Below are 27,938 nucleotides of genomic sequence, written 5' to 3'. Positions count from 1 at the left end.
ACCTCCATAGATGCACTCTATCTCGTCTAACTTAGCGAAATCAAATTGCACATATCTTGGCAGTATCATCGCACATGTTTGCCGTAAACAAAATTAAAATAATCATCGCTTGTTTTCATCGCTGCATGAGCGCTAAGGAGGATGGTATTTTCTTCTTACCTTCGAAAATATCTAAACCTACCGGCATTGTCTTGAAGACTGTTAAAACATTTGTAACATTGAAACTATTGAAATTCTAATTTCCTTAATTGAATTTGACTTTAAAATTAATAGAGAAATAATAATTAAGTTCATATCAATCATACACGGTGCTCACGACGAACCCAAAAGATTTTGACAGTGTATTACTGATCACATTTAGAGACTAAAATGTCATATAAACTTTTCTGGATTTCGCCTAGTTTCAGAGTTAATACCAATGTAAAAAAAACATCTTCTTATCGTAACTTAGTGCAAAACGCCTTTTTGATCGCGATGATGCCATTATGGGGCCTAGTCTAAATATCCTTATTGATAGATGTCAAAAAGTGACATGTAACCTTTGCAAGAACTAGTTATACCAAAAAAAATCGTAAAAAATATTTTCAGTGCCAGTTTTACCATAACATTAACTTTTTATGTACAAATACGTTTAAAATTTGAAAAAAAAAAAACAAAAAAAAAATTTTTTTGGCGAATATTAGTGAAACTCATATAACATTTTTTCCTTCTTTTGGCCTCAGAAGTACGTGGTTAAAATATTTCGGGTTTCTCGTGAGCACCGTGTATATCTGTTTACATTTTTTGACAGTAAACAACAGTTGCTAGGTAACAACATTATTATGAATTAAGATAGGTCTTGACATACGAGGTATATGCAACCTTCTTAATGTTGTATTCATGCCATTAAATTGTACCATTTTTATAGTGCCATCTGGTGATGTAGTTTGCACAATCGGTAGTCAACTTTAAGTAAAAGTAGGTTATCGGACCACATTAATAGAAATCGCCGCTATCTTTACTAATGTTAACTACATTTCTAAGTGTCGCCCCCCTGGTCCGTGGTAGCATTCAGTGTTGGCCGAACGTTAATTAGAATTGAAAATATTAAATATTAACCATTACAAATTAAACCGTAACGGACGGTTACAGTTTACGGTTCCATTTGTAATATGTACAATTTTAGAATAGATTAGTATGTTGCCCTATGTGGAACTATGTTGTTGTGCCCTAACAACAGGGCGTCACATGAACAGCCTTATATTTAAGAACACCTGTACCTGCTATGTGATATGCAATAAATAAATGATGATGATGGTATTAAGGAGTCTGTTTTATCCCTTTTCAACCCCATTTGTCAAAAAGAAGCTTCCGCTTGTTTTACTGGTTACATGCGTTTATAAAATGCCCCCCTAAACGATTTACTAATTTTCATTGTTACGTTTTTATACATGTGTTAATTGGTTCAGGATTTCATATAAAAATCCTTCAAGCACTGTAATTGTTATGTTTCAGAGGTGCTGTAGCGTCACGTTACCTGGTCAGCAGCGAGGAGTCAAGTTGAAGACGCGAGCGCATGCGATGTGATAAAAGTGCGAGGAATCGGCGCGCGCGGCCAGTACCGAGCACACCTGCAGCGTGACCGCCGGCGCGCCGCGCCTCCGTCCATACCGTTCACTCCACCGTTTCCGTGCGTTCCGTCCCGTCACCACCCGGTAGTGCATGTGCTCCCCTCTGGAAGATTCACAAACAAGCCGAGCAGTGCCGCACACTACGCCGAGCACTCGCAGGTAATTCAATATCATAGGATACCGACGAAGTTTAATTATCTTCTAAAATGCAGTGGCATAACCAGGTGGCCAACATCAAATCTGTGTTTGCTTTTATGGCAATTTGTCCAACTATGGTGTGAAATCAATTGCGACACTAAGTTGTTTGTAAACATTCAATCCAGGTAAGTAATATAATAATTATATGACTAATTATTCTCGGATATTGTAATGAAAGCATCCATTGGATGACGATTTTTTTTAAACATCTTCAAGTTACTGATAAAAGTTTTTCGATAAGATATCGCAAACTACTGGCCATCTAGCCCACATACATAAAATATAACGATAAACCTAGGGAAAGATAGAAATAATGTAATCCTCTCTAGACAAAATATATCCAATACCTAATTCATGAATTACAGCATAATGCAGGTAGATTTATAATTCTAGATAGGATACGATAGCAAACGTTACAGCTAACTATGTATTTATTAACTCGAGTACCCCTGGTGGCCTCGCCGAATGACCCAATCCAATATTCCAAGCTAAGTGTTAATGAGCGATATGGGTACTCTTAGATGAGGTGGTACGGTCAAAGGTCTGCTCTGTATATTAGAAGCGAGGCGAAGCACAACTCATTGTTTTAAAGTAGAATACGAATTTGCCTTCATCCAGGCATATATGTCACTCGTAAACGCATCATGATTGCGAAATCCGGTCAATGTTGATTAAAGTTTGTCAACATGCAGTGTCGGCTTGAGGACATCCCGCGATTAATACGCATCCACCGCGGACAGTTCCAACAACAGTGTTATGCTAATAATGGCAGCGCTAGATTGGTTCTGATTACTAGAAAATACATCGTAGTGAGCGCAATAGTGCTAAGAAAGGAGCTCGGTTTTGAAGCCAAGGATCACCCAAGGCGTTCTGTTGGTGTTAGTATTCCCGCCGCGCGTGCGCGAAGCCGTGGGCGCGCAGCGTAAGGTCGCGCCGCTTGCCCATCGGACACTGACTTGACAGGATTATCATGTCGTAAACTAGGTACAGATACCGTAGATATTTTTTTATTATTTCGCTTTCATTAACAACGTACTTTATTAAAATCAAACAAATGACCTTAATGCATTTGCAATTGTCTAGAGAGATGAAGGTGACCAACTGACCACTAATTCAAGATCATCTTCCTTTTTCCGCGTTATTAGTTTTGCATATTTGACAAATAGCTCATATTTGATTTCCGTTTCCCTATACATTAGTATTCTTAGAAAGATGATCACATGAGCAATCAAGTAGCAATAAATAACGTTTTTTTTGTTCGTTAAGTTCCGTTCGCCCTAAATCAGACATTGGTACTAATTACATTTAGTATTAACTGAGCTGATTAGATTGCGGATGAAACCAAATAGAAGAGCCCTCATTTCTAGCCACTTAATTGAACCTATTAACTACGTAATCTTGTTCCATCCATCTGACTATCCCATATATCCTTTTAACACGTCAGTAGGTAGGTACCTATAAATGTACTTGACGCTGGCTGCTTCCGCATTTATATCACATAATTTGGTATCAATTCTGCTAACATAAACAGAGTTTTTTTATATATATAAACAGAATATATACTTAGCAAATTAATCAAAGGCCAACATATAGAAAACTGCTGACCGATTGCAATATAAATGGATGGCCAAAGCCAAGTCGTTTTGAAATACGAGGGTGGTAATCCATATACCAAATTTACGACCAAAAAGACAGTAATAACCTAAAAGTTCAATTAATGGCGTGGTTGCGACTCAAGCCGTCTTAAAAGGCCTATACAATATAAGTGGTCTAGTCCTGTTATATAATATAGGACAGTGAATATAATATATTATAATACTCCAGTTCAGATGCCTCGACTCCCCTGAAACAAAGGTTAATAAAATTTTGGGAAAATCGCTGTGTATGTAACCTCTAAATGCCTTGGAAGAAATAAACTCGTATTTAATTGTTGTACTTTTGCAGCCAGTTTCTAAGGAAAATTCCGATTTCAGCTACCTATTCAATAGGTATTTAATAAAATAGATAAGGACATAAATATGAGAAATAAAAAATATATGACGTAAATTATTCACGGCACGACCGTCACGTGGTAATTGGTAATTAAACAAAACATAGTATCCGATACCGCCTCTGTATTAATAATGAATGAATGTATAATAAGTGAACCTGTCTATCATAATCACTTAAGAAATCAATAGGATGATCTCAGCTTAGTGAAATTTGCTTAAGTGGAAAAATACAAACACGTTTAAGCACGATACCTACATATAGGTACACATGTGCATTAAGTTGCGGTAAGTTTCCAAAAATTTGTAGGTGTTCGGAAATTTTAGGGAAATTTCATTTTAAAAACAGAAAATTTTGATCGTCATTCAAAAATAATATAAGAAGTTTCCGAAATGTTGGAAACTTGCCGACGGCACGTCAGTACCTACATACCTTCGTTAGCTGTTTTCAAAACTACTAATACCTATTAGCGATTTGTTTATCATTCTTTGGTTCGTTGACATTTAATTAGCAAATGACAAAAGGGTCGACGTCAAATGTCAATGAATTTTATAAATATTCTAGGTTTATTTGACGACCTGTCTGGTCTAATGGATAGTGACCCTGCCTATGAAGCCGATGGTCCCGGGTTCAAATCCTGGTAAGGGCATTTATTCCTGAGTTATGGGCATTTTCTATGTATTTAAGTATTTATAAATATGTGTACATTATATATATATATATATATATCGTTGTCTAAGTATCTACAACACAAGCATTTATTTTTATTATAGGTTTTGCTTTAATTTTTTTTTGTTTTGCAAGTTTTGAAAATCATGGAAAATGGAAAATATTTAGAAGTGGAAAAACGTTCTCTTTTTTTGTGATCGATCACGATCTCGATCATGTGGTATACTTTCCTCTTAAAACATATGAAAAGTAACTAATGCTTGTTAGGTACTTGACGTGTAGGGTAGGTTTTTGTCCCTAAGGCACCTACGTTATATATATCTGTATCTTGCACCATCATGCTAAAAATAAAGGATGAACAACCTACTCATAAAAATGTTCTCAAGGTGGGTATTTGGTACTTGTAACCAATTAACCCCAAATGCGTTTTAAAAGCTCCATTTTATAAATCAAGTACGTGTTCCCGTTGTCATGTCACTTCGACCATTAGATTAACCTATTGTTATACAAAGATCTACGTTCCTCCCAGGGCCATAATAGAATATATCTGGATTAAACTATAATTTTTCATATTCGAATAGCCCTAGTTTACGTTTTTACTATTAAAAGTCGTATATGTCGTAAACGCATAATTCGAAACTATAAATACATTCCGGCAGTGCCCAAACAGCAATTATAACAAGAGCTATAAAATTTGCTTAAAATTGTGTCAAAAGAATAATTGCACTGCACCAAATACCCCATGTGTACTCGTAATGTAAGATGTGGCAACGGAATGTAAGCTATCTAATTTTTAAAGAATACCCGAAATTGTGTCGCCACGCCTGTATATTCCGACACGTGCTACATTTTTTACAACCGAAATGATACCCTGAAAAATGGACATAAGATTTTTTTTATGAAAATGTGAGAATTCATGTATGTATATTATTTGTGTATATATTCTAGGAACTTTGCCCGTATCGGCATTTAATACCTTAACTGTACAATTCCGCTGATTTTCCGTAAATATTTTACAAGCTTTTATTTAATTTGCAATGTTTGTTTCTAATATGTTTGTTCGGGTCAAATATTGCAAGCTAAATTAGACCTAGTTCATATTATTCGATTGAGCTGAAACTTCACATACATATGTAAATTGGGTAACAGTGCAATATTATGGTACTATCAAGCTGATCTGATGATGGACTCAGGAAATGGCCATAGGAACTCTATAATAAAACAACGCAACCAGGTTGTGTTTGGGTTTGTTAGAATTGTCTCCGTGAGTATTAGTTTCCTGTATAAAGAAAAATATAGTCAGCGATAAAAGCTTGTATTAAAAGTTAATTCTAGACAAAATACTTAACGATTGTGAGGTATAGGTAAATGTTTGTAAGTACCTACCTATACAATATTTCCAGGCTGTCCAGCTGGCGTATGATGGACGCGAATTATTCATGTGACAAAGTAACTGTAACTTTTTAACACTGCCAGATAGAAAGTGATGGACGCTGTCGTTATTAAGCTATCGCGTGGATAACTGTGATAGGTGGTTTGGGCAATGTTGAAAACTAGATTAAAATAATATAAATAAATATTATAGGTCATTATTACACAAATTGACTAAGTCCCACAGTAAGCTCAATAAGGCTTGTGTTGAGGGTACTTAGACAACGATATATATATAATATATAGATATTTATAAATACTTAAATACATAGAAAACACCCATGACTCAGGAACAAATATCCATGCTCACCACACGAATAAATGCCCTTACCAGGATTTGAACCCGGGACTATCAGCTTCATAGGCAGGGTCACTACCTACTAGGCCAAACCGGTCGTCATATCATCTCATATCTTCTCATATCTATTATCATGATTACTAAGTGGAGTTAATTAGAAGCTATAAATAACTATTGTGTCTCTTGTATCTTTTGAACCATAGTTTATATATATATATATATATATATATATATATATATATATATATATATATATGGGCGACACTGTTCGTTTATAATATAAAATTAGTTGCATAGGTTAATTTGTATCGCATCTCGCCACCTAACGTAGCAGTTTGGCGAGAATATAAATGTTTAATAAGTTGTAAATTAAAAAAAAAGATTCGAACTCACAACCTTTATGAACACCGGTCCGATCGCTCTGAGCAACTCAGCTACCGAACGAAACTTGCCAGTCCCGTGGGATTTTCCATGGTAATTGTTTCATGTATACGTTCTCGACATTTTCCTCTCTGTTAAAATATTTTTTTATTTGAGTTCAACATTACCAGTACAATGTGTCTGTAAGTTTTACTTTTATTTATATTTTATTTTCTCAAATAAATAAATATTCTTTATGAAATACTAGGTTAGCGCAATCAAATATGAAGAACTAGGTTAGCGCTAAAAACGGCCAACTAAATGCGCCGTAAATAGGCGCCTAGCATACAAAATTGGTAACAATAAACGTCAAAATAAAAACGGTCAAATACAGATCATTTCTTTCTTATTCCGTTCCCAATTTTTTTTTGCGATTGGTTAAGTTTTGGAGGAGGAAAATGTCGAGAACGAAAAACTGATTTCTGAGATTTTTACAGCAGGATTTTTCGCCTAAGCTGCATTTATCCGTATTCCATATCGCATTAGTGTTAGGAGTCGCCCCCGCCAGCGCGACAGAGATTTACCTAAAATTATCAAATCTGGGGAGCGACTCAGGAGGAAGAAAATCTCAATTTTTCCGTTCATTTAAAAACATTGAAATAACGCTCGCAGACGCATCTTCTTGGTACAAAAAATAAATTAAATTGAAATTCCCAAGTTATGTTATACGTACTAACGTAATTACTACGTATGTGCATTGTGCCACAGAAAAAGTAATAGTACGTTCCGCGTTCTTCAGACGCTCAATGGTGCCTATAGAAGTACAAATAATAGTATAACTAATATATTCAGTTTAATATCCTAATCACTGAGTTCAGTTTCACTCATCGCTTAAAATAATTTAATAAGGCTTGTACCTAAGCTTTTTATAATCTATGGTAACTAAACACTGTCATAGGTACCATTTGAGTTGAGTTCACGGAAGCGGTAGTAAATATCGTGATTTTTTAACTTATCTCATGACAACTTGGGCTGAATCAACATAACAGATAAATGTACGAATTTTTCGTACCTAATATGTAGATCCCCATTACGTCCACTAAACAAATTCCTACCTTTTAAATGTACTTCCAATTCTTTATTGTGTTTACGTATACTATACGTAATCAATACGTAATTAATATTAATTACCTACTGAAACTAGTAATTAAAAAACATTTTAATGCGATGTTTTAATCTGGCGATCTACTTATTTCTTCGTACAGAAAGCTATCAAATGTTAACAAGTAAAACAGTAAATCTGACAAGGATACAAACTAGTTTTGCCAGGTAACGCCGGACATATATATTATGTCTATTTATAGATTCACGTATTTATACAGTTTGCCTCTAGAAGTAAAAATACACTGAAAAAGACAGTAATTCACCGATTGATTTTGATAATAAGCTTAGAGATTTTAACATTTCACCCATTACAGAGAAAGGAAACTTTTATTTTGATAAAAAGCAATCAGTATTTAACCAATAACTTGAAATCAATAAAATTCTCATGAACATAATTAATTAATTAATTAATTCCACACTGCCCACCCAATGAAATCCACTCTACAAACAGGTTTATTATTTACGTCAATGGCTATTTATGCAAATTCGCGAATACTAAGGCTAACTTATGAAGATGGACCATCGTGAACTAGAAGGCCGGCAATAATCGACCCACACCGCATAAGTCGGAAGCAGGAAATTTCAATTTATTATATATATATGATAATATTTGTATTTATGTACTGTCTATATGTATAGCTTATTAAGTTTTTCAGTTGTTTGCAATACTTAATACTTACTTCAATTCTCTTACTTTTCATCTTACACGATTTTTACATCTCTGTTTAGTCTTATGGTTGACTGATAGAGAATGCCTTTAGGCATTTTAAGAACGCCATTTGTTTATTTTTTGCGCAATAAAATTTAAATTAATTCTATAAAATAAAGCAGATTTTGAAGGTTATAAAAATATATTCCTCGTGAATAAATATAATTTATGTAAGATAAGATAAGATAATAATTTATTTGATAAAACACGAGTTGATAAGCTGTCAATATACACATTCAGTTCTTTACATATTTGGCTGGAATTTAAGCATTCAAATATTTATCACATAAATAAATTACAAATATAAAAGAAGCAGTACAGAAAAATATTGGGGAAAAAAATGACAATGTGTGTCAATGTCAAATTATTAAACTAAATTATCTAAAAAATATGAATTTTAAAATGTATTGTTTCGCTAATGTCATCAAAATAATCTTCCAATAGTAAAATGTACAGTTCTTTACATGTATGGCTGGCATTTCAGCATTCGAATATTAAGCACGAAAATAAATTACAAACAAAACAAGCATTCCATTAAAATGTCAAAATTAAAATCAAGTATTAATGTATGTGTCGATGTCAAATTACTTAATTAAATAATCTAAACATTATTATTTTTAAAGTATTAAATCATTTATGTTATAAAAACAATGTTCCAGTAGTAAACTGTACAGTTTTTTCCAAACTTTCTTTCTAGTGTTCTTGTTGTGTGTTGTAGTAGGTAACTGGGTGTAGGTTTAACTACTGTCATGTGGTATTAATTAAATCCCAATTATTTGTTATACGTAAGTTCTTCCAACGTAATAGCGCGTTGAACTCTTATTAAAGCAATTAAATTACAATTCATCGGCACAACAAATTAAGTACAACATGCTGATCGACTCACGTTGTAGTAAACAAGTATTATCATTAGGATACAATCAACAATGTTTTGTGACTAGTCACGGCCAAGTCACACCACCGGTTCTATAACTATTATTTTACATCTCAATTAAGTATGTACTTACCTGTACATATATGATCACCACAAATAGGAAATATGTGCTACGAACATGAGATGGAATGGAAACCTAAACAAGACGTGTATAATCTGTGGTATTGTATCACACTGTCAGTTTTATTTCCAGAATTAGATATTGTATAAAATTATAAATTATATGTTGTACAAGAATCTGCGCTAAGTTTTCAGTGTACTAAGAATTATTTCTAACTAATAGAAACAAAGATAGAATAGTTTAACATGACATAATGACAATTACAATCATCGTTATATTACGGAATTTTCTGTTAATAATTGTATGACCTTCGATCAGTGCTACTTTATCTCAAGCACGTCGACTTAAAGTCATTAAGTTGTTTCACAAGCTCTTAAAAAATGTCGTTGACTTTCTTAATAATGATAACAAATTGTAAAAAAATACATGAATGTATTTAATTCAACCGAATTTAAAACCTACTTTTTTTTCTTTGTATGTACTAACGATCCGCCCCAGCTTTGCACAGGTTACATAAAACAACAAATTATACAGCCAAACCTTTCTGAAGTTCACTCTATTGATAGAATGAATGCAAATACGATCCGAATTTCGAGATTACGCGAACACAACATATACAGATGCGGCGGGGGAACTTTGTTTTATAAGATGTAGTGATTTCGGTCCATTCGCATGCGACGCTTGATTGGACCTCGGCCAAACATGATATTTGTATTTGTAAATATGTACAAATCACATAGAGCTCACATGATCATAACATACGAAACTTACCGACATCACACCTTACGGTTGACTTCAGGATTGGGTTGATTTGTCATCTTCATCATTATACGCAATGTAACCGCCAAACTCTTACCGATATACTTTGTTGTAATTTTTTTTTTTAAGTTGCAAGTGTGCGCGGGAGTAGTAACAGCATTCTAACCATCATAGCTAATAAGCTAGATTGTCCTTTGTTGAGGGCAATGGCTCAGCGGACAAAGTCAGTATTGTTTATCAATCATTAAATAAATATTTTATTAGGTTACGGTTGTTACTAACATAAATGATAAGATATAACTAACACCTTTTTTGGGCCATATGCTGTCTTTGATGAAGCGTCAGATGTATTAAGATTTGGAAGATCTGTGACCAGTATGATCGAAGAAGGAACTTAAGAATATATTTTACAAATTAATATATAGGTATGCGTGATATGTGATACTGTTCTAATATCTACATAATCTCATATTGGCACTACCCGTTCATTGGTGTAAGTTATTGTTTCCTGCTACCCAAAAGTTGTCTGGAAGAGATCGCTTTTTAGCGATAAGACCGCCTGTTGTTACCTAATTGTAATATGTGTTGTCTTTGTATTCTCCTTTTCAATATGTGGTGTACAATAAAGAATATTTATTAATTTATTATTATTATTAATAAAAGATATTTATTAGCCCATTGAAAGCATTTCAAATAAGGATCGGTTTTTTTGTCAATAGAGACTAAATTTAATTTTCTTACCCTTTTTTACACCTCGAAAGCCCACTGGGTCATTGTCAAATACTTGAAAAACCATGAAAATTTCGAATCTTTTTAGGAGTTATATTTTATAGATCCATAGACAGAGATAGGTATTTAAAAACTTCGATCTGGCTTTGTTTGATTTAATCTGGGATTGTACAGAAAGGTGCAGAGTTAAGTGACCCCTCCTGCAAACAAATCAAACATATGTCTATGCAGGGGGGTCACTTAACTCTGCAGCTTACTGTAGTTTTTTGGCCAGATTTTAAGACGACAATGAAGTCGAGTGTATATGTCTGACATACGATCACACATTGTCATTAAGATTCTAAAGACCAAAATGTACGCTTAACGAGCTGTCTGCCACGACATAAGGTTTGGTGAGGTATGTAGTTAGCAAGGAGGCAAGCACGTCCGCGTCGGCCTCGGCAGCGCCCGCGCCTGCAAATGTTTACATTTGAACCGGCGACGCACCTCGCCCGCTCCCAACGGCGGTAGTTGCAAAATTATTGAGCCCAAATTGAGTTCAGGGTCGAGCGTGATGCCTCCGGGTCTTGCGTAAAATTATCGCGCACTCACTGATCGATCTTTGCCAGGTAGTGTAAGCTAAAAGCAAGTCCCATTCATGAGTTCTTTGATTGGTCTCTTCCCATTCTGAAGTCCCATTCAACGATTTCTGTCAGAGAGAAATCGTTTGACTAAAAACGGGGATTCAATGCAGGTCTAAAAGGAGTTTTAATTTAAAAATATTTCTGCTAATAAGGAAAAATCGTAATCAGAGAGAAAATAAGTTATATGTATATACAGGGTGGAATTTTGTAATGCCACCTGAAGGGAAAGTACTCTTAATACTGTAGATAGAAAATTTTACTCAAAGAAAACATTCCTTTATTTCTTTAAAGAAAGAAAACTGCATTCAAAGATTTTTAAAAATTCGCTCTCCGCACCCGGTAATCGAACCGACTAAAATCTCTAAAAGTTGCACCCTGTACTTTTATTGCATCGATCGTTAGGGTCAATTATAAGGATGAAATCTCTCTAACAGACTTCATAAATTAAATGAAAGGAAAACAATGAAATCTTAAATTATTAATTCAATGGATCAAGTTAAAGCACTTTTACTCAATTATTATTATTTACTTATGTTATTAACTAACAGTCAAGTAAGATTTTCTTTCAACGTTTGGTGCGGAATTATGAGAAATATGGTTGTGTTAGTCCATGTGTACGAAGGTCACTTAAACACTGTCAAGTATTTAGAAATACTGGATTTATTAAGAAATAAGTAAAATGGTTTCCCCGGGGAAGAGCGAAACCAAATAATTCTACAGCAAGATGGTGCTCCAGCCCATAACAGCAGAATCACTACTGCCTACATTAATAACCATTTTAATACCTGGATTGGTACAAACGGCACAATCAGATGGCCTGCGAGATCACCAGATCTCACCCCTTTAGATTTTTTTTTGTGGGGATAAGTAAAAAATCTAATTTACATTAAATCTTATGAGAATGTAAACGAGTTGAGAGTTGAAGTTCAGTTATTAAAGGTTACTAGAAATGAATTCGTTAGAAGAATAAATTTGTGTAACCAAGAAGATGGAGCCCATTTCGAGCAATTAATTAGTTAGTTTACCATTTATTGTAAATAATTAAAATAATTTAAGATTTCATTGTTTTCCTTTCATTTAATTTATGAAGTTTGTTACAGAGATTTCATCCTTATAATTGACCCTAACGATCGATGCAATAAAAGTACAGGGTGCAACTTTTAGAGATTTTAGTCGGTTCGATTACCGGGTGCGGCAAGCGAATTTTTAAAAATTTTTGAATGCAGTTTTCTTTCTTTAAAAAAATAAAGGAATATTTTTTTTGAGTAAAATTTTCTATCTACAGTATTAAGAGTATTTTCCCTTCAGGTGGCATTACAAAATTCCACCCTGTATACCATATCTAAATTAGAATGTTTCAATTCATCAAATGGTATAGTTGTAATGTTCAGCATTTAATTCCTAAAAATATCTAACAGTAAATATTTTGGAATCACATAACGGTGATTGGTAGGTACCTAGGTCATATTTTTATCGGCATCGACATATAAAATAGGTAAATTTTATTTGTCATGGCACTATTGAAACGTGAATTTACCATTACGAATACACGAATACGTCACATATGGTAAAAGTGACGCAATATGACAACGCTGATAAAGCCAGAAAAGTTCCCAATCCACAAAACAACACATCGTTAATAGAAACAACTTCTCATGACCAGTCTTTGGCAACCTCTCCGCCATTCCATTTCGTTATCGTCTTCAAATCAACATCATAGCGATTGTTCTATTTTTATTTTATAATGAACTGATTGCCCCATCGCACCTATTGCCCTTGCGGACCCGCGACCAAGTCAGCGAGGATAGACGTCATTTTGAATCGTGACGTCAATTATCTTTAGAAGGTGCGAGATTCTGCAGATAGATATGGGCACAGTTATTTGCGTATGATTCATATTAAAAGAGAGTTCGTTACACCTGCTCTAAAAGGTAATTCGATTAAATAATGATATCCTAATATTAAAAATATAAGTCTTAAGATATCATAGACCGTCCGAGTGAGTGAGTGATAGAGTGTCCGGTGAGATCCATGGATTCGGGCTAAGGAAGCTCGAAGATGTGCAGTGTTCACTGTGCTCGGTAACCTGCCGGGAGCTCATTTCGCTTCATCGAACTTCGTATGCGAAGTTTAGTAATAACTACATTTTGTCGTCATGATTGCGCCTACAAGGAGTGTCCATAAATGAACCGCCTGGGTCCGGATCCGGAGGAACATAACACTTCCGAGGTCAAGTGCAACTAGCAGTTGTAGTCGATTGAACTAGTGATATCTGCTAAATAATGTGTCATATTGCTACCGAGCATATCGGCACAATTAGTGGGAAGAATTCAAGGTCTACCTGTTATTTCGGCCATGCGTGGCCAAATCTTTACGTAATGTTTTGACCGAATATCAACCTAAGTAACATTTAAAAACACCGTTGCTGGGCAGGCCGCCAGTGAACTTAATAATTTCAGTTTCATCATCGCAGTTTTTTAGGACAGTTTCGTGTTACAAGTTTTGTAAATCATTTTACGTTGTGCTATATGCAACAATTTCAGTTATTCCTTTGTCGGGCAATGCTTGTTTATGTTTATCCATTTATAATAGCTTGCTTAGGAAATTGTTAATGTATATTTGTAACGTATATGGAACAAGAACACTAAATTGCCTCATATCTAACTCTGCAAGTTATTAGGTTTAAGTATGAATAATGTTCAGTCAGATTACCTAGTCATCATTGCAAAATAAATGTAATGAGCTCATAGACCCGACTAACGACAAATGCTTTCACGGTCGCGCGTAACATACAAAAGGATTTTCATTGAAAGTTACAATTACAAAACGGAATTTTCGTGGAGTAATTGCGTGCAAGCATGCGCGCTGCGCCAGTGTCAATGCCGCCGTGGAGACGCGCAGGCGCGACGCGAGCTGCCCCGGTTCGGCTACTCAACCTGTTAGTAGTGTCAACATGCTTAATTTAATAACAATTAACATATTTTCGTTGCAAGGTTGCTTAATTATACAATGAAAATGTGCATCGTGCGAGGAATTCTAAGATCTATGGATAGCACATATCGCTATTAATTTTAAATAACATAATTAATATTATACCTGAGTTGGCAACAGTGGCTACACTTTAAACTCGAATCAGTTTCGGAAAATATGCGCATGTCAAAAATTTGCAAGCATTTATCATGGTAAAAACGATTTGATCAAACAAGTTAGTCGATACACAAGTTAAGACAAACATCGTAAATTTACATATTAGATTACTTATATTACACTGCCATATTAGAAAACAGTAGATACCTGCCATAAACATATTGAACTATGGAAATTACCTTTATATTCAGTGATTTTAAAGAAATCCTTTAAATTTAATCCATTAAAAAATAAAATGAGTATTTTTGTTAATAAAATAATGCAACACTTGCTACACTTTGCAATATATGTACCTAAATGATTTAGTCTCAGAACTTATGATACTTGAACAGTCAAACCCAATCGACGGTAAAATAAAACTCAATTAAGATAAATATATAAAAAAAAAAATATTATAGGACAGTTTTACACAGATCGACGTAGTCACACAGTTAGCTTAATAACTAATATGGTTTGTACTAGACGACGATATACATAATATATAAATGCTTATACACCGTGTTTTTTTTGATTTGCGTTAATTTCGAGGGTGCATTCCTGAGCTTAAATTAAGTTACTTTCTCAAAGACACTGATATTCTAATTAACTCCATTTCGGAGATAATCAATCATTAATTTTTATCTTATAAGGCCCTTACGAGCGTGTACACTTGCCGTAGGGCCTGTTTACTTATTGATTAGTGTTTAGTGCGAGTTCATACATTTGCTACTAAACGTAAGTACTATCTCGGACGATCGATGTTCGAAATGACATTGATATGTCACAGTTTTCAATTGTTTGGTTGAGTTAAATGTAATGCCCGTGTTACAACAACGCTATATGCAACATTTAGTTACTTTTTATAAAAATAAAAATAGTAAAAAAAAAACAAAAAAAATTTTTTTTTTTGAAAATTTACTATGCCATTTAGTTTCCTCAAACGTACTTAGCGATACCCCGAAGTTAACCCAATTCAATAAAAACACGGTGTATATAGAAAACATTCATAACTCAGGAACAAATATGGGTCACTATCGACTAATAAACTTTATCAACTTTTGTTTATACTATTTATTTTATTAGTGAAGTTGCGCTACTACTACTATTTAGGTTTTTTATTTTGACCTTAACTCAGATTTTCATGCTTTTTAGGGTTCCGTACCCAAAGGGTAAAACGGGACCCTATTACTAAGACTCCGCTGTCCGTCCGTCCGTCCGTCTGTCCTCAGGCTGTATCTCATGAACCGTGATAGTTAATAGACAGTTGAAATTTTCACAGATAGTGGTATTTTTGTTGCCGCTATAACAACAAATAGGTACTAAAGAACAGAATAAATAAATATTTAAGGGGCCTCCCATACACGGTACGGAACCCTTCGTGGGCGAGTCCGACTCGCACTTGGCCGGTATTTTTGTTAGGTATAAGAAAGGTCTGGAAGCCAAACAAGCAAGCAGGTTTACCTACTCGTACCTAAAAACCTAAAACAAACTAGGTACCTTATGAATCTCAAACAAAATCACGAATGTCGCGGAACTGATGGTGATGACCTCATAAATAGCAAACAATGTTATGGCTTACGTTATTTAAGAGCAACGTTAAAGCCCTGGCGTATTAGCACCCCAATGCTAAACACAACCGCAGCAACCGTACACACGGACTCTGGTCAAAGTTTTGCTATTAGTTAAGAATGCGAAGATTTTTTTATTCCTTCCGGAACTGAGGACATGTGATAAAGAGGTGTAAGTGCTCGCACCATAATAAAACAATTGTTTATTTAGTCATTTATGTAAAAGGTAAGGTATGTTTACTCTTAATCTTTTATTTATGCTCGGTGACGAAGCAGGCATACAGCACGAAGGCAGAATGTCAATAACAGTCCGGCCTCCCCACTTTACCAGTTACAATAAATGGTCATTTTTGCATTAATATGCCACAAGACTTACTGATCCGCAAGCTTTGAGCATGCGAATTGGAGGAGTAGGTAAGTTACCCACTACTTGGATGATTCACTGATCTGATAATGTATATTTAAGTCCCCATTAAGACGGTTCAAGAACTTGCATGCAATGCTCAATATATTTTTTTGTATACTACGTCGGTGGCAAACAAGCATACGGCCCGCCTGATGGAAAGCAGTCTCCGTAGCCTATGTACGCCTGCAACTCCGGAGGAGTTACATGCGCGTTGCCGACCCTGTCTCCCCCCCCCACACACCCCCCGTTGAGCTCTGGCAACCTTACTAATTATATTGCTAACTATACGTATATCGCAATGTAATAAAAATCGCTTGCAAGTTCTTGAACTGTTTAAATGGGCCTTAATACTTTTTACAAATACATTACACGTTCTCACCTAGGATATCTATTAGTTCGTTGCGAATAATATTAAAATAGGAGTATTACATTATTTGCAGCAACAATAATGATCTATAATGATGGAAAAAACTCGACATTATCGTTTGAATCGATCGGGTCACTCATTATTTACTATGCTCATTATTACGCACTTGTCCCGTGCCTCAGTCTTTGTTCGTGTAAGCGTATTAAAAACGGCTTGCTTTTCATGGTTTAATATCATAATAAGTATTATATAATATATACATGTCTTAATTCGTATTTTCCTGTGTTTCGTATGTTCCCTAGGATAGCTGTCAATTGAAGGCCGACAAAATTACCTACGTATAAACATCAATTTGGGGAAAAATCTCACAATTCACGACAAAGACACACTGGCATGAGGCCCATTTGACAGTAAACGGACACAGTAGCCTATGTACGCTAATAGCTAATCTATAGCCGAACATTTTATACAAAACTACTCAGCATACAAACAAAATGTATTCACTAGGCGGGTCTAGTCACCGGACAGGTCGTCAGATTTTCCTTATAGTGTCTTTGTCAGGTGCCATCTACATTTTCTTTGCTTCTTGAAGGCTGTTAAAACTACATTAAACGTTGCGACGACAGTACAAGTTAAGAATATAAATATGTAATTCCAAGTACACTGTATTCCCACGAGAGGACAGTGCACAGTGGTGCGAACCGAGACAAGACTATGTTACAGTCACCACGGCTTGTTTGTTGATTATTAGGAACATGAAGACAGTGGAAATATCATGATTGACGTGATTCGTAATTATAAAAGGTACCGCCAGTTGCTTTGCAAACTGCGCAAATCCTGTTATTGGTTATAATAAATTGAAAATGAATTAAAACTTCCGCACCAATACCCAAGTTAATGGAGATTTTTAGTTAGCGTATTTTGATATTATTGTATAAGTAAGTATAACCGATCGGTCGCATAAATTAAAGATTATAGTAAAATATAAACATTAAAGTCACGTCCTGCTTACAAAATACTAACGGCTTCTTTTTGTACAATCTTTTAAAAAACACTTCATGCAATCATTAGTAATTCCAAAAACCATTAAAAGAGTGAAACAAAACACAAAAATTGTCCGATCTCGCATTTTTATTGCCATCTCTACACCAAACACGATGACCTCGCTAAATCTATATGGTAAGTATTAGGTAACTTTTTCGCAACATAAGTATTTATAGAATAAGTAGGTAGCCAGCCTATCTAGTTTTATTGACCTTTAATACATGTGAACTTGAACTGTCACTTGTGAGTAAACCATGGAAATTGATTTTTGGCACGCATGCAGCATGACTTCACGCGATACGTATGCGTTGAAAGTTTTCTTCAAACGTTTAATAACTTAATTGTATGGCAAGTTTTTAAAGAACTTCAAAGACTTGCTGTTAACCGATATCGAATACACTTCTGTTTAGTCTATTCTATATAGTATCTTTACTTAGGTAATACTATTGGATATGAAGCGAAGAGCGAAATATGTGGGACTTACCTTTATAGGTAGTTTAGACATTAATTATTTTGGATATAAACGCCAACGTGCTGTTGATGTTAGTATTATAGGTAGGTAATGTAATTTTTATTTTGTACCTTGTACCAGAAAGTCTCATACTTTACCAAGAATTGATTTCGCATACATTTCGAACGGTGAAGGTGGATAGCCTTACTGGCCTCATTAAATCGTACAAGATTGCGTCTACAGATATATGTAGTATCTGTATTAATCTTACAACTGGTGATTGATGTGTTCACATCTGTCTCTTACCATAGCTATAATATTCAAACGAAACTTAAAATATGCTGATTATATTCGGCCTAACCTAATGGATTATTATTTATTTTACTATCTAACAGTCGTATTTTTAGGTTGTGACGGACTTTTAGTGAAATCCATAGCTCGTATTTAAGTTAACTTAGTTGAAGTTAAATGTGTCGAAAAGCGAGTGTCATTGTGCGTTGCGCGGGAGCGCGAGCTGCTGCGGCCGCGGCGCGGGCGCCGCGCCGTGTCAGCGGTTACATAACTCTACGTGCAGCCAATGACCCACTTGATTCAATAGAACTAATCACAAAAACAAAACCTTATTATCTTTAACACTATATTTACATACACCCTTTACAGTTCTAGACTTGGGCAAATGCAGTTGTTTTTGTGGTTTGGAAATTATTTATCGTTAATATAATGTTTACCGCATAAAGATAATAAATTTTATTATAACGTGGTAAATACGACAGTAAAAGTGATGGATGCTGTACGGACGTAGTGGAGAAACCTACGTTAAAGGTCTTGTCCGCGGTAGAGTCAGATCTCGTGAGATCTCGGCCTTCGCAAGGACTCGAAACTCACCGTCGGGCCCTTGGCCCACCTCATAGGTTTACCTTCTTTTAAAGACAGTGACAATTAGATCATGTCTTATCTCGACTTCGTAACGCAGGCTTACACTGAAGCGAGCAATGGTTGAATGTTCAGGGCCCTCGGCCCTTTGCGGATTTTTTCCTCACCTTTTTGGAAAGTCAAGATAAGTTCTGGTAGATGAATAAATAGTGAAACCAAGTGAATCTGACTTTTTGAGGCGTCAAATAAAAATAAATACGCGCTGTTATACATAAAAATACAGGCTTAGCAATAATTTAATAAATGTAAACGAAAGATGTCTGTATCTTTTTGACTTCGATATCTGTCAATTATATACTACATCATCAATTCGCATGCGACTATCGCTCTAAGCCTGTTACAACACTAAAAAGATAGATTATCAATCTATGTAAATGACACATAAAGTATTGCCTGATAAGAGTAATGTTAATTGGTAGTTATAACGCGTTATCTAATCTGAGTCACATGTGAAGAAAAGATAAACCGTGTAGTCGTTATCCAAGTGATAATTTTCTGCTGACGCGAGAAACGTGTCAGTACGTCGTTTGCATCACAACTATCACGAGAATCCCGAAACACGTATCGCGGTGATAACGAAACCTTCTCATTGAGGCTTCTGTAAATAGTTTCAATGTGACTGAATTTTACGGAAGTGCTGACGTCTCGCTTTAACAAGATATTAAACACTAATATGTAAAATTTGGCTCGTACTTATCAGGCGTGATTTTGGATATCAGTGAAGTGTCGGACAGATTGTGAAACTGTAATAATTTGGACAGAGAGTTTGAAAAAGTCTAAATTACGTTGGTGCTGTTGAGACCTTGACAAGGACTGAAGTAAGTGCTTATAAACGTGCATAAATAAAATGAGTATTAGGTAACTACCTAAAAGATACCAAATCAAGGTTTTTTATGTTAGTGTCATATATCATATAGGGACAAATTTTTATAGAGGAAATTAGAACAAAATCACTATGTTCTGACCAATACCGTCACACTCAACTCGCCTGTAAATAAATAAATATTATAGGACATTATTACACAAATTGACTAAGTCCCATAGTAAGCTCAATATGGCTTGTGTCGAGGGTACTTAGACAACGTTTTATATAATATATTTATAAATACATAGAAAACACCCAAGACTCAGGAACAAATATCCATGCTCATCACACGAATAAAGGCCCTTACCAGATATTTTTTCTCAACTCATGGTCTCAAATAATGATACCTATATAGTTGCGTAGAACTTTATTTATCTGTTTATTTCAAACCATTTATTTACCATCTATCTCAAATACTCTGAAAATACACTTCTGTTTAAAATGTTGCTTGTCACGTATGATTAGTTATTTTATATTAAAATTATACTGCTATGGTATACGGGGCAATATTTGATTTGTAAATTATTTGACGAACAACGTTAGTTGGTCTAAAGTTGTTTAAGGTTTGCTTGTTAGTTTACAATAATCAAAAGAATATTATGTTTCATTCGTTATTTAATTGTATGATGAATATGATGATACACCGATGCATATCTACGTAACATAGTTACGAAAATATAACAAAGATATGAAAATTTACTCTCCATAAAATTGTATTAATTTCTCATATTATCAGTAGTAGAATGATATGATAAGAGTGACAATGATATTCCAGCCCGATAAGGCAATGCCAAGAGCCAGATGCTCCCGAACTAGGTCATGCCTAATCAGAGAAAATTATAAGCACTTGACAACCTTATAAGTCTACCACTTATCGCAGGCAGTTGCGTGGTGGTTTTCCTGTATGTAAATGGTACATAGTACATACACATAGCGTAGTTTTGCGACTGAAACTAGTTATCTAGTTTTAACGTCCTTAACCACATATTAATAACCTAGTTAACCATGATAACTTTTACCAACCTTTTACCCTTAACTTATTAATTGTAAGTAAAAGTTTTTCAGTGATTGTCAGGAATCCGAAGTGTTCATTGAAATTAAGCGCGATATTGCCATTGAGTTAATTTACCAAAACAAAGTGACACAGGGTTTATTCGTAGTAGCAAGCAAGTACTTACTCAATTGTTTCATCGCTTAAATTAACTGAAATTGAATAGGTAGGTAAGAATTTTCCTAAAAAAATGTTAACGAATAGGAACAGGATACTTATACTATGTTTAAAGTAAGGTTTTGGATAAAGACCATTTTTTCCTGGATATTGTTTTAAGAATAAAAATAAATTGATTTTTTTTATATCACGCGACGGTGGCAAGCAAGCATACGGCCCGCCTGATGGTAAGCAGTCAACGTAGCCTATGGACGCCTGCAACTCCATATGTGCTACATGCGCGTTGCCGACCCTTTAAAAATCTGTACACTCCTTTTTTGAAGAACCTCATACTGTAGACCTTCGGGAAAACCTCGGCAGGTAGCTCATTCCACAACCGGAGCGTGCGCGGGAGGAAGTTCCTCTTAAACCGCACAGTGCGTGACCGTTTAGGTTCTAGGGTGTGAGGATGAACACCCTGCCGACGGCGGGCGGTGCGGTGATAGAAAGTAGCCGTGGGCCTCATGTCAAACAATTCATTAGAGCACAGCCCATTGTACAAGCGGTAGAACACACATAAGGAGGCAAAGTCTCTCCTTAGACTTAAAGGTTCAATACCGCTTGTGAGTTTGGGATCGTCGACGATTCGTACAGCACGTCTTTGAACTGAGTCGAAGGGCCCAAGCTGGCATCGAGGTGCTCCTGCCCTAAGGTGACAGCAATACTCCATATGGGGTCTGACTTGCGATTTATAAAGTAGCAGTCTTTGTCCTGGAGTAAAGTATCGCTTTGCTTTATTGAGCACACCGAGTTTTTTAGATGCCAGCGCAGCCTTCCCTGCCAGATGACTACGGAATATATTTTTTTATAAAATTGTATACCTACCAAACGAATTAAATATTGTCCCTTGTCTTATACTTATTCGTGGGTTTTTATGTAGATAACCACTCACAAACCTATATGTTCGGTATATATTAAGACCTTCAGACAATTTGGTTTACACGTTTTCTAGTTTTAAAACAATGGCATGTAAAAATATTTAGTGTTACATTTTGATTTATATTTGTTGTAAAAGTTTATATTTTATATAAATAAAGAACAAGTGAAAAATATGTGTTTAGTTCAATATACATATACATAATCCACTTCACTATCTTACGGCCCGATTCGATTCGAACTTTAAAATACGTCAAACGAGACGAGACGTCACTTTGGACACCGACATATCCAATCCATGGGCCGTAAGACTAAGTAGGTATAGTCTGGAAAACTTTCAGTTTTACAAATTGCTAAGATGATAGCTTCACTAACCATACAATCTGATAGGTACGAGTGTAGCCACCAATGTCTAATCTTTCGTCTGTCTAAAATTTCCTGTTCTCCAAAGATAACTCGGGCTCGTCGGGACTCTGGTATAATTTCAGTTTATGGTTCTTTTTGTATATTTTTAGTGATCTCTTACGTTCGTGGCTAATTCAAGTCACTTATAGGTATATTACTGGCGCATCATTAGTAACACCTAACTTCTTGCAACATTGTCTTTACGAATGTCATTTACCATTTTATGTGACTTTTTATAACTATTTATAAAAAGTACAATATTCCTAATTATGGTTCATTTTATGACGAAGACTACTCCTTACTTCTACAATAAACTCCGTTTTCGATGGAAATCAACAATTTAAATTTTAACCGTTTAGCCCAGGGGTCACCAATAAGTTTCTTCAGGGGTCCGGTTTTGGAAAATGACCATCGCGATCTGTTTCTAAGTTCATTTATTAAATAAGAAAAAAAATAGGTTGACGGTCCGCTCTATCACGTTACCGATACCGATATAGACATATTTTATGTTTTTTTTTCCTATCAGATTTACATGACAATATATATTCGAACGAAACAGACCTGCCAAAAGTGCCTTTGATTTGAGTTAGGTAGATATTTTCGGCCTAAAATTTATGTCAATTAGATTCCCATTATAAAGAGCAAATAACTATAAATAAATAAAGTAATTCACATTAACGCAATCAATAATTACGTAGATTTGAATGTCCAACTTAAGCAATAAGACTAATTAATTTGGAATCATTATGTTTACCCACTTACTAATCACGGGCTTAATAAAGAAGTGTTTGTTATACAAAGAGGTACCCAGAACCTGGAGGCATAATTAGGTTCTAAAAGTATTTTACTGATACTTAAATGGGTGTATCTGACACAAATGAGTGCGAGTGAGATGGACTCAAATCATATTATTGAAGTCTGAATTCGGCTCCAATCACCATCCCGGCGTTAATAGTTTGTATTGTTTGTTCACAGACACTAGTCGTGCCTGCTTGAGTGCAGTCAATTTTGGAAGTTGCCTCGACAGTTTAATCATAAGGTGAGCAAATATTATTATTTTCAATGCCTTTTTAAACATGTGTTGGGATCTGCATAAAGCGCACCACACACGAGCTAAGTTTTTTCAGAAATTCAGAGTCTGAACCTATGTCCGTCACTGAACATCTGAATTTATTCCGGGACCATAGATTTTCCGCTTTAAATACCTGAAAATATTTAGATTACTGCAATGTGCCTTAAAGTTTTCATATTATAACCATGGTAGGACATCCCAAAATTTTCCTAAAAGTTCTAAGAAATATTTTAGAAGTAATGTTTGTTGCAATCATACCGCGACTACAGTTAAAATGTAGTATTTTATACAAATATGATATAATAGAGAGTTAGGCAACGAAGCTTGTTGAGTTGCCTAAGTAAGGTACGAGATTGAAAATCTTGATTATATCACTATTGTATTCAATACTTTTTCTACGAGACATCTAAAGTAATACTTTTTTTACTATAAAACCTTATAATTAATAATTAATGAAAATTGTTAAGTATCTCTGTGGACACTTTTGTTCACAGTCATAAACGAGTATAACATTCATTTCGATATGCTGAAGTCAACTATAAAAGAAATTGACAAATCACGTGCCGCCGCGCTCCCATAGAAAAAGACTAAACGGGTGCGGCGCGGGACTGAATAGTCGCGCGTTTATGTCTTTTACACTACATATTCGTCTACTGAGATATTTACCAATTTTCATTCATTATTAAGGTTTTATAGTAAAATAGTATTATTTTAGATGACTCGTAACAATTAACCACAAAACGATTTTATTTTACTAAAGGACTGATTCTAACGATTTCCATTATGTGGCGCTGATGCAACAGCGATCATTTTCTCATTAAGCATTATCAACAATCCTTCAGCATTAGCGGATGACAGACGAATTAGAGTACTTATACGATTCTACGTAATTGAGAAGATCTTTGTAATACCGTAAATAACTAATATATACGGTTTATGTAACTACCTACTTATTGATTTATAGGTACTTCCATATGTTAGCGAAAATAAAACCGTTAGATAGAGATCGATCTAACTGATAATTATTAATATTTGAACAGTTACTTTATGAAAACTAGTTTTTACTAATATAATGTTGTTAAAACGAGTTTTAATCAAGCAAACAAGAAAAAAAGTTATACGGGTTTTTACCATGACATATAAGTATATAATATTAATAATTTATTTATTTATCGTATGGCGTTTACACACTGGTTACATACATATAAAAAACTTAATTCAAAATTTACATTTCTGCAGATAAATACTCGCATCTTTTGTCAGGTGTTTAAAATCCTCAGCTGGTCCGTTGTATTTCGTGACGGGGCACTCGAATACCATGTGCTGCACCGTCTGCTCTGGGTGTCCGCATTCGCACGCCGCCGACTCGCTCCACCCCCACTTGTGCCAGAGGTACGCACAGTTACCGAAGCCAGTTCTGAGGCGGTTAAGTCTGCACCATATTTCTCGGCTTTCCGTGAACCCTTGAGGCCGTTTCCCTGGGTTTAACTCAAAAATGGTGTTGTCTACACTGTGCTGAGCCTCCCATTCTCTCATCCACGCTTGGTCGTCCTGATGTGATGGGTTGTGGGTGTGAAAGATTTTGGCCGGTGGGTTTCGAGACTTGAGTCGGGTGTTTTGAAGACTGCTCAGGTCCTTATGTATCGGCAGTGAAGAATTATCAGAAATTTTTGTGACCTCTCGTATTAGGCATTTCTGTCTCCGGATGTCCAGTGGTGCTATGTTACTAAGGACCGGCAGCCAATACAAAGGCGTTGGCGAGATGCAGCCCGTGATTATTCTCATTGTACTGTTAAGCTCAACATCCACACCAGACAATCGGCACTCCGGCATCGCTTCATGGTAGATATTCCACAAATACGCACGAAGCGTTTTGCTTCAACATTTCTTATGCGAACTGCCAAGGAGTGGAATGCCCTGCCCGAGTCTGTGTTTCCGCATGAGTACAATCTGGGTCTCTTCAAGGCTAGGGTAAATAGGTATCTCATAGGTAAGCGTGCTCCACCGTAGACCGCATCATCACTTACCATCAGGTGAGATCGTGGTCAAACGCTTGCTTATCGTTACTAAAAAAAAAAAGACTATATAATGTATGTTATTTTGTTAGTGTCAAATCTTGGAAGCTAAATCTGACCCACTTGCCGATTTTCGATTGAGCTGAAATGCATATTTATATGTACGTCTGGTGACAATGCAATATTATGGTACCATCGAGCTGATCTATTGTTTTAGACAGGAGGTGGCCATAGGAACTATGTGATGAAACAACGCAACCTATTTGGGTTTGGGGTTTTTAGAATTGTCTTGATGAGTAGGTATTATTTGCCTGTGGTAAGAAAAGTATAGTCAGCGACAAAAGCTTGTACCAAAAATGAAATTTTGGCCTAAAACTTGTTTCCTGTATGCTTGCTTATATTTGTCAAAAGTAATTTTCATAAAGTACTTTGGTGATAACTAAAATTAGTTAACCATTCTAAAGTTATTAATTATCAGTTAGATCTATCTAACGGTTTATTTTTCGCTGACATATGTAAAAATTCAAAGTTAAAATTAATATATTCTTAATTTAAATAAGCCTAGCGACAAGCGCTTTTAAATTGTCATGTATTAACAATATTATCTTAATCTAAATCTATTATATATTACGGTATAAAATCGTTTAAGTACTTAACTTATATAAATATTATCAAACATCCCATTCACCTATATAGAGGTATGCCATTTGGCATTAATTCCATCATTTGTACAGTCAAGTGTAAAAATATGGGTGTACACATCTTACTCAAAAATATGTCCCATAGCATCTTATTCCAGTGTAATAAGAGCGTAGTACCATATTTATGAGACGATTCTTTCGATACATATTTTTGCACTTGACTGTACATTGTCATATTTTGTGCAATAAAGATTAAATAAATAAATAAATGTTAAGACATTGGTAAGCCAACACCAAAGCTTACCAATATACATTTTAGTCTGTCATTGAATCCTAATTAACCTGGTGAAAATCTGATTCGTCTGTCATCCGCATCCGCAGGGCCACAAATATAGTTAGAATTAGAATCAGTCCTTTAGATAGATGCTGTATTATAACGCATTTTGCTTTCGTATGTCCGGATGTTCTCCTCTACAGGTCATAATTCTGTACCGATTCTCGTGAAATGTTGTGACCAGATTTTATGATTTAACATAGTTTTGTCCATCCAGTTTGTAGAAATTTTTCAAAATGTGGAATTTGGCATAAAGAATTTAAGCGCTAATAGCGGCTATGACGCTTAAGACCATACAAATACAAACACAAATGTTTATTTCTTAGAATATGGTACAAAGATGGTCAAATTACAATACGTGCGTCATATTTTACCTCTATCGGCGTAGAAATATTACAATTAAGTTGCTACATCTACTTAAAATTATTGCTAACATGCATACCTGGGTATATATTATAATATTTACTTATCCAGTTTTTATAAATCTTATAATCACCTAAGTATTGGCACAAAAGTAGTTAAATCAGGTTGTAATTACAATACAGTATACATTTAACTTATATTACCACATTAAAATAATTACTTTGTTAATAACTAAGAAACTTAAAAACACCATTTATATCTAGTGATTTTATGTTATTTGGAATATTATTATATAATTTTATTGTCATGATAGGTACATACGTTTTTAGTCAACTAGGAACCCTTATAGTTTCGCCATGTCCGTCTGTCTGTCTGTCTGTCTGTCCGTCCGAGGCTTTGCTCCGTGATCGTTAGTGCCAGAAAGCTGAAATTTGGCATGGATATATAAATCAATAAAGCCGACAAAGTCGTACAATAAAATCTACAAATTTAATTTTTTTAGGGTACCTCCCCTACACGTAAAGTGGGGGTGAATTTTTTTTTCACTTCAACCCTAGAATGTGGGGTATCGTTGGAAAGGTCCTTAAAAACTAATAGGGGTTTTCAAGAAACATTTTTTGATAAAGCGAATATATTCGGAGATAATCGCTACGAAAGAAAAAAAAAAGGGTCCCCCCCCCCCCCTCAAACTTTTGAACCATAGGTCTAAAAAATATGAAAAAAATCGTGGA

The 27,938-nt window shown here is 35.1% G+C and overlaps 1 protein-coding gene across 4 annotated transcripts in view; it reads left to right on the top strand.

Moving 5' to 3' along the window:
* The first annotated feature begins 1,549 nt into the window (after positions 1-1,549).
* LOC133533751 (elongation of very long chain fatty acids protein AAEL008004-like) overlaps positions 1,550-27,938 on the top strand; it is a 42,474-nt gene continuing 16,085 nt past the window's right edge. Inside the window, exons 1-2 of one of the 4 annotated variants that reach the window (XM_061872790.1) lie at positions 1,550-1,769; positions 23,758-23,821. The gene's annotated coding sequence lies outside the window, so the exon portion shown is untranslated. Of the gene's footprint in view, positions 1,770-1,908; positions 1,934-20,105; positions 20,248-23,757; positions 23,822-27,938 lie in introns of those variants that run through there. The other 3 variants (XM_061872786.1, XM_061872788.1, XM_061872787.1) reach the window with 3 other exon arrangements.

This window comes from Cydia pomonella, unplaced genomic scaffold (genome assembly GCF_033807575.1).
Source record: "Cydia pomonella isolate Wapato2018A unplaced genomic scaffold, ilCydPomo1 PGA_scaffold_202, whole genome shotgun sequence".
Classification (NCBI taxonomy): Eukaryota; Metazoa; Arthropoda; class Insecta; order Lepidoptera; family Tortricidae; genus Cydia; species Cydia pomonella.
The sequence above is the reverse complement of the archived record's forward strand: the minus strand, read 5'-3'. Positions and strand labels throughout refer to the sequence as shown.